Source organism: Anas platyrhynchos, chromosome 20 (genome assembly GCF_047663525.1).
Source record: "Anas platyrhynchos isolate ZD024472 breed Pekin duck chromosome 20, IASCAAS_PekinDuck_T2T, whole genome shotgun sequence".
NCBI classification, from domain to species: Eukaryota; Metazoa; Chordata; class Aves; order Anseriformes; family Anatidae; genus Anas; species Anas platyrhynchos.
In genome coordinates, this window is record NC_092606.1 from 9,001,150 (window position 1) to 9,014,291 (window position 13,142).

At 41.5% G+C, this 13,142-nt stretch overlaps 1 long non-coding RNA gene across 4 annotated transcripts in view; it reads left to right on the forward strand.

The window, feature by feature from the left end:
* The window catches only part of LOC106016501 (uncharacterized), a 331,834-nt gene that overhangs the window by 36,927 nt on the left and 281,765 nt on the right, over positions 1 to 13,142 (forward strand). For all 4 annotated transcript variants that reach the window (XR_011804222.1, XR_011804223.1, XR_011804224.1 and 1 more), the window contains exons 16-18: positions 9,647 to 9,767; positions 10,022 to 10,132; positions 11,791 to 11,855. This is a non-coding gene — a long non-coding RNA (uncharacterized lncRNA). The remainder of the gene's footprint in view (positions 1 to 9,646; positions 9,768 to 10,021; positions 10,133 to 11,790; positions 11,856 to 13,142) is intronic.

Genomic DNA, 13,142 nt, shown 5'->3' on the forward strand with positions numbered 1-13,142 from the left:
CTCTAAGAATGCTATGTGATGGATTATTTTGATCAGGTTTTTCTTTTCTGCCACTATCACACATGAAATTGAATCTGAGCACCATCTCTCTGCTTTGTCACAGAGCACGGTAGGCATTTTATGGTGTCTCAACAAAACAATTGCAGAGTAATTGCTGAGATTGCCTGGCTAGGGGCTCTTAAATGCAAACATTGGACATGCCTCCATTTCACTCTTGTGCTCACCATTCTGCTGTCTTCTACACACGTTCATTTCTGCTCATCTACACAGCTATGGCTTTGCTCCTGATTATATCCAGGTGCTCCAGTGTGGAAAGGTTCAGTTACAGTTCCAATGTTAGGCTCTTTTGCTGCCTTTTTTCTATAAAGCAATGTATGCGAAACTGTATAAAGCACCCCATAGATGTTTTATCATGGTATCCCAAATCTACTCCCTTCTGGGGCTCGACATGGACCGTATTGTGAGCCTCTACTTTTTCTGGCATGCAGACCCCATCGAGACAACTTGGAGTTGCTGCATGTCTCAACTAGCAGAGAAAGAAGCATTTTGTGGGCCAGAGGTTTCACTATCATGACTGAGAAATGAATTCATGTTCTCTTTTGCACAGGAGGATTCAGTACTTTACCTTTTTGTAGAGGCCAAAACGCTGACACCTGAAAAGATGAAAGTTGTCAGCTCTCAGCTGGTGTTTTTTTCCGAAGTGGAAGGGCCTGTGTTGATTTCAACCATCTAAGAATTTGTCCATATCTGTGTTCTTTCAGAGAAGGCATTTCAGAAATAACCTAGGGAAGTTGTTGCATTTCTGTGGGGCTTGCATACCTGACCTACATACACAGCTTTGAAAATTCAAGTCCTTAGGAACTAAAGTTGAATTCAGTGTTGCTTTTTGATGCAGAAAGGCCCGTTAGGTTTTCCTTTATTTTTTGCCAATTTTACATAAGGATGTTTTGGTGGACAAATATTGGGAGATATTTCTCCCTGTGTTTAATTTCAGTTAATTTATTATTATTTTTTTGATAGGAATAAGTTAGTTCCTGTTACATTCTAAGAACAGAGGATGTGTCTGTTGAAGCTATAAGCTGACCTGGACCTGGATAGAGTGGTGAATCAAACTGGCTCTTCTGTCATTTATAGTTTGACTCTTACATGTATGTTAATCTTACCACAGTGGGATACTGGCATATTTTGTATCCCAAAGAAGAGTCTGATACTTGGGATATCAAGAATCTTCTACCATTTTGCAGATGTATTTCCCATTTTTGCACATAAGTATATTATGTTTAGCTTTATCTAGTTTTTTGCACGTAACTTTCAAAACATGTGAGTTATACCTTTTCTTATTCGTAATGTAATTGTCTCCTAACTCAGTGATGAAGGGGAAAGGTAATAGGAAGTTGGCTTTATTAATCTTAAGTATGCTGTGTTCTGTAATGCTATGCACACTTGGTCTGTGTACCGCAGAGGAGGTTGCAGGGTTTCTGGGAGGTGATGAACTTTGCCTGTTGCTTGTTCCATCAGGTTGTGATACCTCAGAGGTTTCCATGTGGGTGTCTGCGCTGGCACAGCTCCCCCTGCCTCTCGCCTGGCAGGGCTGAACTGGTGCTGGGTCAGCCAGCAAGCTGAAGGGCTTGATGTGAAGGGAAAGGAGCCAGTAGGAGCTGCTGACACCGACCCTGGCTCTTCCTTGGGACCCGGCCTTGAGCCTGGCCCAGACTGGGCTCTGTGCTGGTAAGATGGACACAGACCTCTCTCCTCTCCCACTTCACTCCCTGAGCTCCCCAGGAGGTTGTACCATGTGTCTTATGGGTCTTGTCTGTTTTCAGTTCTTGATACAGTCAGATCCTGAATTACCAGGTAGCTTAATTTTTGCACAAAAAAATTTTGTGGGACAGGAAGTGTTTCTGATTCCTTCACTGAAATGCACCTGTGCTCACTTGACCCAGTGGAAAATTTGGTGTTCAGAGCATGAAACCCCTAAACAGATGAAGAGGAAGATTCTGGCCCTGCCTTTTACATCTCTGATTCAGCAACAGCTGAGTGGATTTAAATTATGCTTTTGATAAACAGAGAAGCCCAAACCTTGTCTCTCTGCTGATACCTCGAATGTCGAATTTCACCCCTGTGCAATTGGAAATGCTGACTTATTAAACCTTGGAAATTGGGCTTGATAATGGAAACAGCAACTTAGCGAACCTTAATTATTATTGCAGCCTTGTCCATGGCCTGCCTTTCTGCACACAGGAAGAATTCAGTATGAGAGGGTGAGCACAGTAGGAGCAATTTGTCCTGAATGCTGCTCGTTGTGAACGTGGGCGTTCTCCGTTCTGGCCACCTGGCTCAGTCACCCTGCGAAGTTACTGAACCCAGTGGGGGCTGCGTTGGCGCTAAGACAGTGAAAGAGAAGCGACTATTAGCCTTTTTTTGTACCCTGTTTTGAAGAGTCAGTTTCAATATCTGAGTGGAAATGTGTCTGCTGCACTGCTTTGTTATTAAGATAGCTCAGGAAGATTTGACAGAGTGGTGTTAAAAAGTTAAATCACAAATGACTGTTCAGAGGTGAGTTTACTCAATTCTGCTTTCATTCACTCCTGCTCCTCAGTTTTAGAAGTATTTCAATACTGAAATATATCTCATCATTTTCAAATGCTTAGAAGACAAGGCCAATGTTTCATCAATTTATGTATGTCTCAAATGGCCTTTCTATCCAAGAGTGTGCTTGAAACTCTGGATTATAGGCATAAAAAGATGAATAGAATTGTAGTGATTTGCTTTAAAAGAGCACTAAGATTTGGGGTGTACGATGAAAGCCAGCTATAGCCTAAGCGTTTTTCTCCTGTGTTGCTTTTTCAAAAGAGTAGAGTGGCAAAATCAAAAGAGATGGCAAGGATATGTTTTATATTACTGTACAAAAGCAAACAGATGGTTTACTTTTTCTCCTTTTTTTAAATATGTAGCTACTGCATTCTCCTGTTATCTCTTGGAATGCTTTCAGATATCAATTTAGTTTGCAAAACGGAGTTGATTGAATAACAGGTTTATCACAATTTCAAATCAATTAGAAATACTGCTCGCCAGAGGAGGAGATGGTTTACCTAAATGTCAATAATAAAATTGTATAAGCCATGAATTACTTCGGACTATTGAGCATTATTACATTTCTCTGTTACAGGGACAGTTCTGCTGCTATTAGTTGGCAGGAGCTGCTAGAGATGGGCAGGCTGGTTTATGAGCAGATGTAAAGCAGCTCTCAGGGTCCTGCGCGGGAGTTTTGCTGCCTCTTGGTGCTGGTGAGAGCAGTTCCCTCCCATCGGCTGCTCCCAGCCTTCGGTCTGTTCCTCCTCTCCGTCCTGCTCAGCACTTGCTGCTGGAAGGACAGACATAGGGGCCTTGCTCTGGGCTGCAGCTGGCGGTGTTCAGTGTATGATTATCGCTTCTTTTTATTGGTATGGTGTTTTTATTTTTTTGTATTTGTTATTAACTTTGAACGTTATTTTCTGTTGCACATCAAGAAGCAGGAGATACGGACAGATAGGTGCTTTTGTATTGTGCCAGCTGTAACTAACTGTTCTGCCCAGGCCAGTGTCTTGTAACCTGGCTTGTCTCTCCTAATTATGTGTTTCATACAGTATTTTGTACAAGTTCTCCTCAGGGAATAAAATTATTCCCGAGAATCTAATTTTTAAGAGAAGGAGATTGCAAGAGGTGATATATGTGAGTTTTAAAAACTGAGATGAAATGCAGCATTATCAGTATCCTTCTTAGAAGAGTGTTGATTTTTATCATTTAATCTGTTATTAGTTCAAAACATGATTGTTTCCTTAATCTGCAGTACTTTGCCCATTAGGTCCCCCGACACAAAAGCACTTGCTTAAACGTGTTGCTGTTTGATGAAGCAACACTTCAGCAGCTACTCCCATGGAAATTTGCTGACCTCAGAGTCACTGCATGGGGTGCTGGCATTTCTGCCAGGGCACGCGTGTGCTCTGGGAACGTGTTGGGTCCATGCAAGAGAGGACTTGGTACACGACAGCAGCACACGCAGCTCGTGCACTGTGCTACAGGACATGTTCTGGGGATACCTGAGAACGTGTAATTTGCAGGTTGCCTGGCAGCTGTCTTGGGGAGGTTTAAGCTCTAGCATACTGGCTTGCTGTTAGCAGTGAAGTGTTGGGGTAAATGTACGTGTTGCTTGAGAAAATTTGCAAATAGTTGTGTGCTGTCTCCTTGTCCTTCAGTGGAATCTGAAATGGAGCTGAGGTATGTGAACTGGGCCCAGCTTTGCATCCAGGAAATGAGCGTTGAGATCAACATCGGGATAGCGTGTGGAGAGCACATCCCAAGCTGTGAAGACCCTTACTGTTGAGACAGGTTGGCAGCATTACAGCACTTAGGCTCGGTTGAACCCTGAACCAAATCAAAATGTTTTTACATTGTATGTTTGCAGTTTTATTCCAGTGTCTGCTTCACAGATTGCAGAGGTGCAGATTTCTAGTTCAGAGATAGGGCAGAAGTTTTTCACCCTTAAGGAACCAGCTCCTCTCACCTCTCTCAACAGTAGCAGTAGGAAAACCACTGGAAAGTGTTTCAAGATGCTGAGTCTTGATACAGGTATTGCTCATGGGTACCTGGGAGATGTGCAGAGGTCCTTAAGTTCCTTGTGCTGTATTGCACGGGAGCGAGGTGCTCCCTGTCCATCTCCACGCCATCCTCCCAGGCTGTCGGTGGTGCTGGTCAGCTGATGGGGTTTGAATTGCATCCAGCTTGGCTTTGTCCTGCAGTCAGAGCTGCATACCCATGGACAACCAGATTGAAAGGTGCTGCTTTTCTAGGGAAATACCTATCTTGTGATGAACTATACCCAGGACTTCCTTCCTACACAGGCATCTTTAGTCGCAGCAAATCCTACAGGTTTTGAGTCCTACAGGACAGTCCAAGAGCAGGTGGGTTGAGCTAATTCATCCATTTCTTACTTGTTGTTTTGTTCAGGGCTGTAATAACACATTATGGTATAATCCCCGCTGTGCAACTGGCCAAAATGATGGTCTTTGGTCTCAGACTAAAACTGGGAGCACTATTTATTTTTGTTACAGAATTTAAGGTGCATCAACAGCTGTGACTGAGCTCAAAAGAAGCTTCCAGTGCTCATCAGTGTTGGATTGCAGAAAGCTGCTTTTGGCTAGGGCAGAAGGTAATTCCTGGCGTGGTCTCTGCAGTAACCTCCAACACCTCTGAGCTCAGTGAGGTCAGCCTGGGTCACTGCACAGCTTTTAGGGTTGTTTTGGTTTGGTTTGTTTTTATTTGCTTCTGTTGGCATTGATCTCTGGAATACAGTAAAAATATTTGTTCAGCGGAGGCAGGGTGACAGATATCTCTTGTATGAAGAACTATTTGATGAGCTGTTAGTTTTGAGTGCCTTTCCTATTCATTGAACTAATTAGCTCTACAAATCTTACTGTCAACCAGTCATATAGCCACTTATTTATTTTCCCCTGTGCAGAATTTTTACTTTGCTGCATATACACAGAGCTATAAAACCAAATGCACCAAAAATTGTCTCTTAGTTGGATATAAATGGAAACAAAATGCGCTTGGAATTATTATTACATGTACCATTAATTTTTATTTGAACTGTCATATAAAAATGCCAAACGGCTTTCATTGTTTTTCACTGTTGCACTCATGTAAATGTAGAAAGGTTGTTGATATTTTTTATCTTTTAATGCTGTTTTACTGTCTTCAGGGAGGGAGTATGAAAATGGCTATGTCGAACTCAGGGGAGAACGGAGATTTTAACGCTTGCCAGGGTACCTGGCATCTGCTGCTGTCACTGCTCGCAGCGTCTCTTTAGAGTTGTTGCTTGGTTTTAACCTCCTCTGGTGCCTTCTCCCCTTCCTGTAAGCTTAGCATTTTTGGCAGCCTTTTTTTACATCGTAGAGAGTGGAGGTAAGTGTTTGCTGCAGTTAAAGCATTTCAAGCTCATGAAAATGTGGCTGCAAAGGTGGTCCTGAGCTGTGTTTAGTCCCGGTGAGTCTGGCTGACGCTGGCAGTGCTGGTGCAGAGGGTGTTATCGTGGAAGGTACCTAGCACATGTACATGGGAATTGTGTGATTCCTGGCACAAATGCCTCTTGTGATTTGATCTGTGTGACATTTCTGATTTGGGACGGGATCATGTGGGCTCTGGAGACTCAGCAGAATTCGTCAGTAACCAGTGGTGCTCCTGGGGAGCTGTGAGGTGGGGCCTTGGCAGGGTGTGATCACCCTCAGAAATGTGGCCAGGTGCTGTCTGGCTGCACAGCTGCCCGCAGAAGTTGCCAGTAATTGCTGGAAGTTGTGCCGTGTAATGGCAACTGCAATTGTACTGCCTGTTGGGAAGGGATTTCCCATTTTGTAACCTGATGTATTGGAAGTCAGCAAAGCCAAGATTCCTCTTCTACAGATGCAGCAATGCCTATTTGTGAGCATGAAGTACACAGATTTTTGCCAATTACAAAGTTATACCCCCCCCCCTTCCCACCCTGCTTTTGGAAAATTGTAAGTGTACCTCATTTTGGAAGCAGATGGAAGTAATGGAGTTGTGTAGGATCAAGCATGAATTAAGCTGTATGAGAAAGGAAGCAAGCATTTACATTTTATTCTTTCCACTGAAGAAAGCCCAGCTCAAGTGAAGTGCAGGCAAACAGAGCATGTGTGGCCCAAAGGCAGTGAGTGGTGAAAGCATGGCTGTAAAATGGAGAACTGCTAAATAGAACTGCTCTAATTAGCTTCAGAGTGCTCTTACTTAACTATCAGAAATGTGTGGCCAATTTTGATGTGTGAACTTCAGAAAGGATGTTGGCAAAGTGGACAGGATTTGGAAAAGGTTTACAGGGAAGATTTGAAAATCCTGCCATCTGAAGAGAGGCTTAATCTCTTTCTCCTGTTTGAAAAGAAGAAAAGATGACTTGAGGAGGAGATCTGTGATAATAACAGCTCTTTTATCTCATGTTAGAAAGTACAAGAGCCCGTGTTTGGCAGCCGTAGCTACACGTGGTTAAGGCAGAGTTTTGTCTGTGGGCGTATTTGTCAGCTGGATCACCTTCAGTGTGCCGGGCACTGGCTGCTGCTTGAAGTCTGCGTGATCAAGGCAGAGTCCTCAGAACTGCAGATCTGATGATGTTCTGCAACAAATGCTCTGGTCTGTGTTAGACAAATCAGGTAATCATGGGGCAATGGGAAGAACAACATACCTAATTTTGGATGAAACTTGACAAGCCTGCAAATGTAGGTAAATGATGTGGCCGCATCTGATACTTGTGGAAGATGCTCACCAAGACGGTGGCAATAAATAAGTTGGTGGGTGACCTGGAAAGTGGGAGGAGGACTTCAGGTGTACTTTTTCAGTCTGTTCTCTGTTGATTCACTTGGTGCATTATTAAATATTGGTGTGGCTGTGGTCACTTCATGGTTAGTGATGTTGATGCATCTCTTGATAGGATCTAACTGTCCTCACTATTCAGAAATCTCTCTGCTGTGGTGCTGAAGGCCTTCCTGGTCATCATGAGAGCACAGTATTTACTTTGATTTTCTCTTTAAGCATCTTGTCCACACTGTTTCACCTGAAGCTTTCCTCGAAAGAAAACACTGTTACGGTACCAAACTCATCACAACTTCTGGAGTGAATAATAAGCAGCTTGCTGAGGTGGATGGAAAGGTTTTGAGTGATGCGGGCTTTCCATCAGACAGGTCAATCAAAACGATGTTCAGGGATATGCTTAAGGATTAGGAATTGGCTTTAAAGGGTCATATGTGCTGCATTAGAATAACGTGCATGGTAATGAGATTTGGTAAAATGGGGTTTATAACGGTTGAAGTTGTTATGGTTTTTAGTCTGTGGTACCTGTTCATCTGTGTTAATAGTGCATTTACAAAACATACAGTAAAACAAACTATAAAAGATGTAACTCACTTGAATTATGCTTTGAAGTCAATTTCTGTGTATCCCATTTCAAGAAAGTGTTACACTATGTTAAAAACCTAGGTCCCTACAGACTGTACCGCAGGGTGGCAAATCTTGGTGTTACCGTTTTTCAGATGTTTGTCAGTCACGCGAGTACCTCTGCTTATAGGAAATGGGGTGTTCAGTTTTATGCTTATAAGAGGGCTTTCAATTTTAATTCAGCTTACACCATCTGTAATATTTTCTTTAGTCCTGTCACATCGTTGTTGAGAGTATGCTTCAGTACAATTTTGAAACGTTTCTTTGCTGTCTTGGCAATACTAGAAGTGCTTTTCCATATCAGCAATGGTGCGTGAACACTGAAAACTCACTAGAGAATTGTGCTGTGTGTTGAGAGAGTCTAACTAAAAAAAGCAAATGCATAACTGGTGTTTAGAAAGTTACTATCTTAAAATTAAGAATTAGTCATCTTTGCAGTTTAATTTGAAGTCTTATAGTCAGGATTTCTCACATCGCGAAATTTCTGAACAAAAATATGTACTAAAAGAAATGACTACAGAACAAAGTCCTGGCATGACACTTACAGCACTCATCTGAGTGTTGACCTGTCACCTTCCACCAGTATGTGAGCAGTGTTTGAAAGCTGGTGGATTTTTTCCAGGTTGGCAGAAGATACTCACACATTGAAACAACTTATTATTTATGTTTATCAGAAAAAAACTTACACTGAGGAAAGCCGAGGCTGTTTTTTATGTTGATATTTATCATTTAGCAGCTGTGGTAAAATTTGGGGAAGCAACAAATGTTCTTGGTGGAGGAACATCAGAGCAAATCTCCTTGTATTGCTGTGCCTGTTAACTCTGCAGGAGGAGGTGGAAAAACCTCCGGGCAGGCGGCATTGAGTACTGCATTTAAGAGGAGAGGGTTAAAAAAAAAAAAAAAAAAGCCTAGTAAAGTTTTTAGCAATTTTGGCTTGAAGGGTAATTTTCTTGTCAACTATATAATTAATGCACCATACATTACAGTAGCCCATTGTTATTCTAGAATGCCAGGATACATTTCAAACTGAATAGCTGTTTAACAAAACACTTGGCAGATTTATTACCCTTAGGTGATTCTGTCAGTCAGCATTTTCACACGTTTAGCCTGAAGTAGGCAGAATCAATTTTGGTATCTATTTAGTGAAATGCAGAGCTGTTTAAATTAAACCACACACACGTATGCACAGCCCCCTAGAAAATCAGGACTTGTATTGGATCTTCATCTATTAGCAGTGAAACAAGAATTACCCTTGCATGCTCTTTGTCTTTTTCCTCCACAGTCAAGGCATCGTCTGCCACTTCCAATATCTACAAAGAAGTATTTTGTGGTCATTTTCAGATAATGTCTTCAATGTTGTGCTTGTCTTTTTGTTGCTTTACAGAACACTTACTTGGCAGCTTCAGAAACTAAGGTTCAGCAATACCCGTGTACATTATGGGTATCCTTAAACAAGGAGATGTCATGTTGAATTTGCAGTTGCCAGTGCTGAAAAAAAAAAAAGAAAAAAAGAAGCAATTAATATTGGAAGGAGGGTGTGGGGCCTTCTGAATTTAATAATTTCTGTTATGATAGGCTAAGAACTTTTTCCAAAAGGGGTTGATTTAAGTTACTTGCTACAAAGTACTAGGATTTTCAAGGATGAAAATGCTTCATTTTTATTTTTCAGTAGCAGGAGATACAGACTACAAATAGGAACATCGTATAGCCCAGGTATGAAGATGGAGAATAAAGATGTTAGTTGAGAAACAAAAAATGCATGTTGCTTGTTTGAAGCAGCAAAACATCAGGTAATCATAATTCTCATATTTTCATTGTTGAGGCACCACATTTTCCACTATTTTTAAATATCCTGAGAAATATTTTTAAACCTTTTTTTTTAAACTTAAAATGAAAAATTAATTCATTCAGTATATATCCACTTTTTTTTTCATTGCTACATATTTCTTCTTTTGCTACTGTGCTTTTTAATATTCATTTATTTATTTATTTTTATTTTGAAGCTACAAAATGCCAGAGCTGTAATTTCTTTCCTGTTTCACAGTAGGCATCTTTGGTGGAGGCTGAAAAGTCAGCAAAGAGCAAAGGCACAAGTCGGGGGAAGACTTAATTCTGACACCTCACCTGAACTGATCTTCTGTTAACAGGTTTAAAGGTAGGGAATTGAAATTAAAAAGAAATCAAGTAATTCCTTTCACAAACATTTACAGAGTTTTAAAATGCTTGTATTTCCCTGTAAACCTTAAAGAAGAAAAAGATATGTTCATTGTATGGCAGAGCCTGAAGAGGAGGAAAAAGATTTGAAATAAAAAAATTCTACATGAAAATCTTCAATGAGCTTTAAAAAAAACACAACCCACAAGTTGGGCTCCCTGATACTGCACCTGCTGAACTGTCTGTAAGATCAAATTCACTTTGGAGAGAGACTAAGGTGCGTTAAGTAGGCCAGGTTTGTCACTGGGAGGTTGTTCAGACGTCAATCATTGTCACTTCTCACCCCAGCTGGTGGCAATCCATCTGCACTTGTCAGGCTGGGTGGTGGTTATATTCACTCGTGCATTAAGCTGGCACAGCCGTCCACTGTGGATCTGACAGTAGTACCAGACCTTCCCACAGGGAGAGGCTTCTCAAATATGACTAATTTGGATAGCTTTAATTAAAGAGCAGCACATAAATATGCATACACAGCAGTAAGCGGTGGACAGCTTCCTTGGGAGTTGATGAGAGGGTGGGAAGGAGGGGCTGTGAGCTTTGTGTCCCCGCTCCCCGTTGGTGCTGGGCGATGCAGCTCACCGCCTGATAACTTCCCCTGTAGCTCAAGGTGGTTGTTCTGCCCGTGGGCTGCAGGCTCTGTGCTTTGTGGCACAGAGAGCCAAGGCAGCAGCAGCAGCTGTTACAGAGCACTAGAAGATGAGGAGGCTCAGGGATCAATGAAATGTTTTATTATTCCAGTTGATGTCAGACCTCGCCATGCACGCTGCTGGTGTTAACAAAGGTTCCCTGGGAAACAGTTGGGATAACCCTCCAGTAACAAATAACTCACTCTCAAGTTACACTGAGCGATTGTGCTACCTGGTTTTGTCTTGCCATAGCAAGACAAAGCAACCAGCAGTGCTGCCTGTGATGAGGTTGAGTCCGGCCTTTTGTTGCAGACAGGATACTCCCTACTGAGTTAGGTAAATCCTAACCACGACAGGTTACTTTTTCACTCTAGTTTTCAAAGCAGCTTTGAATGTTGGTGCACTGTGCAGTGATATTAGGAAATGGCATTTTCCCAGGGCTTGTAAATGAACCCAAAGAAAGGATTTGACATTGCACAAATGCACAGTGAAAACGGGTCTAAAGTTAGCCATGCAAAGGCAGTGATGCCACCCTGCTGCTGGAGTGTAATACTTGTGGTGCAAGGCATTGTGAGGCCAAGATTTTCCAGGTTTTACATAATTCTTTTAGGCTTTTTCACACTTGCTGGTATGTCAGCAGCCCCTGCTAGGTGCAGAGATAAGCACTAGTTGCAACAGTGCAGCAGTGTGTACTGACACTACTATTAAACAGTACAAGGCCATGAGCAAAACATTTGAAGTTGTCTTTGTTTTGAGCAGGGAGTTGGCCGAGAGACCTCCAAAGGTCCCTTCCAACTTGAAGTTATTCTTTGATACCAGATTGTCTACAACAAAAGAAAGAAAATTGCAAGAAAGCTGGTCCAATGCCCTGGCATTTTTTCCAGTGAAAAAATAAATCTTACATTTTGTATGTATCTTGTTTTGTATTTTTATTTTGATTAATTGCTAATGGAATGATATGATTTTAATCTAGATCCATGTTGTTGCACTTTCCTGGATGGAAGAGTTTCCTAGAGACTTCTCAAAAAGACAGCAAAGGTATGGTTGTATTTGTCAGTCTTCTTGTAAAAGGCAGGCATATATATTGATCTAAATCTGTTCAGCTTTACCCACGGTAAATGAACCCACTTTCTGCTCATTCAGTTGGCATTGCATAAGCAGATAAGCACTAAGCCATTTTTCCATATTGAAGAAAACTCACCAGGAGAACTAAGATGGCAAATTTATTTTTACATTACAATATCTGTGAATGCGGACTAGGAAGGACTTCTATTGCTTTTAGTAAGCAGGATAAATCCCTTTTACTTGTATTTTATTTTATATGCTTCTACTTACTCTTTACCTCAAGGCATTCGTGATCCATCCTAAAGTATAAAATGATGGCTCAAAGTAAGGAAATAAAGTATCAGCCCCACGTTTGCTCTCTGACTATTCCCATGCAGGTGCTGGAATGAGTGCTCCCCATTCCTTGCAGAACATCTTTCTTATTTCACAAGCAGTGTCTTTGCTGTGGCATTGTCTGAGTTATTTTCATAATTCATAATTATCTTGGTTCTTAAAAATTTAGACATACATTTAAAAGCATGATCCAATCTTGCCTGATTGCCACCACATTGTGTTTGAAGTAATTACCATTCATTTGGCTTTTGAGGCTGTTGAATGAATTTTCCACATGAGATTCCTTAATTTGTACATATTTTATTGCTATAAAATAGGTATTGGCAAGCTGCCTAAACTGTAGTGAAGGCCTTTAATTCCTATCCCTATGTGATGAAACAAATTAAGTGCAAATGGGGATGCCTAAGATAGACTCCTTACAGCGTATTCTGTTGGCGCTCAAACTTGTCCTTACACAGGTGCAGATACACAGGTAGGATTGAGGTAGCTCAGTTCTGCACTGAAGAGCCAAAATGGTTAGTTTTATACAAGAAAAAGAATATTCCTATATATCGTAAAAATTCTCTTTTTCTATCCTTGAGCTATTACCCCCAAGAGAAAAGACACTCTGTTCGAGGAGGTTATTAGTGCCTTTGTGTGTGCTAAGGGAAGCCTCCAAGAATATTAATCGTCCCTGTCCTGTACATCTACTCTCTTAGGGCCAAGCAGGCCTGCCCCGCTAGTTAGATCTTAGAGGCACATTTTAGAATACGTTTCATATAGCTTATCCCACCAGACTGGAGGAGCCTGAATGTTACAAGATAGCCATGGTTAGGTGGAGGGAAGATAAGAAGGTAACGTTGACATGCATCAGGGCACTTCAGGTATGGTCTTTGTGGTGAAAAAAAAGCAGCAAAATAGCCATTCTTAGCACATGCCCTGGCACAG